Source organism: Schistocerca americana, unplaced genomic scaffold, assembly GCF_021461395.2.
Source record: "Schistocerca americana isolate TAMUIC-IGC-003095 unplaced genomic scaffold, iqSchAmer2.1 HiC_scaffold_124, whole genome shotgun sequence".
Lineage (NCBI taxonomy): Eukaryota > Metazoa > Arthropoda > Insecta > Orthoptera > Acrididae > Schistocerca > Schistocerca americana.
This window is the reverse complement of record NW_025725308.1, coordinates 560,001-565,000: the sequence shown is the minus strand read 5'-3', so window position 1 is coordinate 565,000 and position 5,000 is coordinate 560,001. Positions and strand designations below refer to the sequence as shown.

The 5,000-nt window shown below is 52.2% G+C and overlaps 1 non-coding gene across 1 annotated transcript in view; it reads right to left on the bottom strand.

Annotated features, from left to right (window-relative positions):
• LOC124563752 overlaps nt 1–822 on the bottom strand; it is a 1,910-nt gene extending 1,088 nt beyond the window's left edge. The window contains exon 1 of the ribosomal RNA XR_006970302.1: nt 1–822. This exon is cut by the window's left edge and continues 1,088 nt beyond it. This is a non-coding gene — a ribosomal RNA (small subunit ribosomal RNA).
• Between the last annotated feature and the right edge of the window lie 4,178 nt (nt 823–5,000).

The window sequence follows — 5,000 nt, the reverse complement described above, 5'->3', positions numbered from 1 at the left end:
ACACTCACTCAAGAGCACCCTGGTAGGATTGCAACGGGGTCCGCCTCGGGACGCACGAGCACGCACGAGGCGCGTCGCACGCCTTCAGCTCGCCCCACCGGCAGGACGTCCCACGATACATGCCAGTTAAACACCGACGGGCGGTGAACCAACAGCGTGGGACACAAATCCAACTACGAGCTTTTTAACCGCAACAACTTTAATATACGCTATTGGAGCTGGAATTACCGCGGCTGCTGGCACCAGACTTGCCCTCCAATAGATACTCGTTAAAGGATTTAAAGTGTACTCATTCCGATTACGGGGCCTCGGATGAGTCCCGTATCGTTATTTTTCGTCACTACCTCCCCGTGCCGGGAGTGGGTAATTTGCGCGCCTGCTGCCTTCCTTGGATGTGGTAGCCGTTTCTCAGGCTCCCTCTCCGGAATCGAACCCTGATTCCCCGTTACCCGTTACAACCATGGTAGGCGCAGAACCTACCATCGACAGTTGATAAGGCAGACATTTGAAAGATGCGTCGCCGGTACGAGGACCGTGCGATCAGCCCAAAGTTATTCAGAGTCACCAAGGCAAACGGACCGGACGAGCCGACCGATTGGTTTTGATCTAATAAAAGCGTCCCTTCCATCTCTGGTCGGGACTCTGTTTGCATGTATTAGCTCTAGAATTACCACAGTTATCCAAGTAACGTGGGTACGATCTAAGGAACCATAACTGATTTAATGAGCCATTCGCGGTTTCACCTTAATGCGGCTTGTACTGAGACATGCATGGCTTAATCTTTGAGACAAGCATATGACTACTGGCAGGATCAACCAGGGAGCTGCGTCAACTAGAGCTGAGCAGCCGGCCGCCCGGGAGTGTGTCCCGGGGGCCCGCGCGAACACGCAAGCGTCCGCTCAATTATTCTGCAAACAGGAGGAGGCTGAGCTCCCCTGCACGATACACCTCGAAACCCTCTCAGGTCCCGGCGGCGCGCAGCGCCGTCCTAAGTACTTGGTCGGGTTCGAGAGAGGCGCAATCGCCCGGAGTTTGGCGAGTAGACGCTTTAGGTGCGACCACCCGTGCTCCCAACTGAGCTTGCCGCTGCCGACAGAGGCCCGGGAGCGTGCTGTCGTGGCATTGCCGGCGGGAGACAACACGCGCCACCTACGGTGGCCGGCAGCTCCAACGCCAGCGCCACAGAAGGACAAAAGCCCCACTTGGGTGCCGAAGCGAACTCTCCCAGCACAGCGCACGCGCCAACACGTCCGCACAGCTGCGATACAAACCACCTGCGAGAACCGCAGAGGCGACCGAGCAGCAGACGGCGTCGCGGCGCCGAGCGCCGGGCGGCGGCGCATCCTCAGCGCACACAGTCCTCAATCGGACCAGCACACTGCAGATGTCCACCGCGCTTCGCACCGGGCCCGCGAGGACCTACTTTGGCCGCACGGCGCCGCGTGCAGGGTGCGCCGGCGCGCAGCTGCGCCGCCTGCCGCCTCCGTCGGCCGGCGCGCCTGCCACTGGCCGCCCCCACCAGCCGGCTGTAGCGCGTGCGCCCACGCACCGCGCGGCCAGCACGCCGGGAGGCCCCCCCTCACCGGCCGGGGACGGTCCCACCCAGCCACCGCCGCGTATCGCTTCACACCCACATGCCATTCACGTTCGTGGGCATGGTGGGTATCGCTGAAACAACCGGTTGGTAGCTCAACCGATCGTCGCCATCACTGATTCACCTCTAGCGAGAACAACCGCACCACAACGGTTTACCAGTTGTTCATTTGCGTAACGTCACCAGCAAACGTAGACGTCCATCGCCATTTGCAAATTCAACGATTGTTGCATGCCTGTGTCAGGTGTCACGACACACTATGTCTGCCCACATACACGCAACAACATGTGCACGCTTCGCGAACACGTGGAAGGTGGCCCCCGTACGTATGCGATGTCCATTGCGCGAACGACTGTCAACCGGCCTCTGTCGCATGTCGCAGATGTGGAACGCAGTGCACCATGCTGTCACGGTGTGTGAGAAGAGACGACTACGTCTGACAACACGCGCCACTACATCAACAGACGGCTCATGCTGATCGCCATCCAGGGCATACCACACTGCAATCCGGCTCTTATAGGGAGACGACACATAGCTGAGTGCACAACAGTTGGACCGCATGGTTCGCCGTTGTTGGCGCAGTCGTTGTACGGTCACATGTACCACGATGTATCATTCAGTACATGAGGACCAATGTGCAGTACAGTGTGTGATTTGGACGTACAACATCAGCGGACCGTTGACACAGGCCGTACCACAGCGTAGGCTAAGTGCTTCGCCATGCGAATGCCAATGAACAACTGCGAAGGGCATTGAGCATGTACGTCCTGCTGCCATCCACATTACAGTGTATCGCTGCAAGGTGTTTAACATGAAGCGATACACTGGGGACCAGGCAGTGCGAGTAGCAAACTATATTGCGGGGGTTGCAGTTAGGCAACACTACACTAATTTAACGCGTCGTATGACAATTACAGAGCGGGTTAAGGCCCAACGTGTGTTGGGTTAAGGCCCAACGTGTGTTGGGTTAAGGCCCAACGTGTGTTGGGTTAAGGCCCAACGTGTGTTGGGTTAAGGCCCAACGTGTGTTGGGTTAAGGCCCAACGTGTGTTGGGTTAAGGCCCAACGTGTGTTGGGTTAAGGCCCAACGTGTGTTGGGTTAAGGCCCAACGTGTGTTGGGTTAAGGCCCAACGTGTGTTGGGTTAAGGCCCAACGTGTGTTGGGTTAAGGCCCAACGTGTGTTGGGTTAAGGCCCAACGTGTGTTGGGTTAAGGCCCAACGTGTGTTGGGTTAAGGCCCAACGTGTGTTGGGTTAAGGCCCAACGTGGGTTGGGTTAAGGCGCAACGTGGGTTGGGTTAAGGCCCAACGTGGGTTGGGTTAAGGCGCAACGTGGGTTGGGTTAAGGCGCAACGTGGGTTGGGTTAAGGCGCAACGTGGGTTAGGTTAAGGCGCAACGTGGGTTAGGTTAAGGCGCAACGTAGGTTAGGTTAAGGCGCAATATAGGTTAGGTTAAGGCGCAATATAGGTTAGGTTAAGGCGCAATATAGGTTAGGTTAAGGCGCAATATAGGTTAGGTTAAGGCGCAATATAGGTTAGGTTAAGGCGCAATATAGGTTAGGTTAAGGCGCAACGTAGGTTAGGTTAAGGCGCAACGTAGGTTAGGTTAAGGCGCAACATAGGTTAGGTTAAGGCGCAACATGGGTTAGGTTAAGGCGCAATATAGGTTAGGTTAAGGCACAATATGGGTTAGGTTAAGGCACAATATGGGTTAGGTTAAGGCACAATATGGGTTAGGTTAAGGCACAATATGGGTTAGGTTAAGGCACAATATGGGTTAGGTTAAGGCACAATATGGGTTAGGTTAAGGCACAATATGGGTTAGGTTAAGGCACAATATGGGTTAGGTTAAGGCACAATATGGGTTAGGTTAAGGCACAATATGGGTTAGGTTAAGGCACAATATGGGTTAGGTTAAGGCACAATATGGGTTAGGTTAAGGCACAATATGGGTTAGGTTAAGGCACAATATGGGTTAGGTTAAGGCACAATATGGGTTAGGTTAAGGCACAATATGGGTTAGGTTAAGGCACAATATGGGTTAGGTTAAGGCACAATATGGGTTAGGTTAAGGCACAATATGGGTTAGGTTAAGGCACAATATGGGTTAGGTTAAGGCACAATATGGGTTAGGTTAAGGCACAATATGGGTTAGGTTAAGGCACAATATGGGTTAGGTTAAGGCACAATATGGGTTAGGTTAAGGCACAATATGGGTTAGGTTAAGGCACAATATGGGTTAGGTTAAGGCACAATATGGGTTAGGTTAAGGCACAATATGGGTTAGGTTAAGGCACAATATGGGTTAGGTTAAGGCACAATATGGGTTAGGTTAAGGCACAATATGGGTTAGGTTAAGGCACAATGTGGGTTAGGTTAAGGCACAATGTGGGTTAGGTTAAGGCACAACGTGGGTTAGGTTAAGGCACAACGTGGGTTAGGTTAAGGCACAACGTGGGTTAGGTTAAGGCACAACGTGGGTTAGGTTAAGGCACAACGTGGGTTAGGTTAAGGCACAACGTGGGTTAGGTTAAGGCACAACGTGGGTTAGGTTAAGGCACAACGTGGGTTAGGTTAAGGCACAACGTGGGTTAGGTTAAGGCACAACGTGGGTTAGGTTAAGGCACAATACGGGTTAGGTTAAGGCACAATACGGGTTAGGTTAAGGCACAATACGGGTTAGGTTAAGGCACAATACGGGTTAGGTTAAGGCACAATACGGGTTAGGTTAAGGCACAATACGGGTTAGGTTAAGGCACAATACGGGTTAGGTTAAGGCACAATACGGGTTAGGTTAAGGCACAATACGGGTTAGGTTAAGGCACAATACGGGTTAGGTTAAGGCACAATACGGGTTAGGTTAAGGCACAATACGGGTTAGGTTAAGGCACAATACGGGTTAGGTTAAGGCACAATACGGGTTAGGTTAAGGTACAATACGGGTTAGGTTAAGGCACAATACGGGTTAGGTTAAGGCACAATACGGGTTAGGTTAAGGCACAATACGGGTTAGGTTAAGGCACAATATGGGTTAGGTTAAGGCACAATATGGGTTAGGTTAAGGCACAATATGGGTTAGGTTAAGGCACAATATGGGTTAGGTTAAGGCACAATATGGGTTAGGTTAAGGCACAATATGGGTTAGGTTAAGGCACAATATGGGTTAGGTTAAGGCACAATATGGGTTAGGTTAAGGCACAATATGGGTTAGGTTAAGGCACAATATGGGTTAGGTTAAGGCACAATATGGGTTAGGTTAAGGCACAATATGGGTTAGGTTAAGGCACAACGTGGGTTAGGTTAAGGCACAACGTGGGTTAGGTTAAGGCACAACGTGGGTTAGGTTAAGGCACAACGTGGGTTAGGTTAAGGCACAACGTGGGTTAGGTTAAGGCACAACGTGGGTT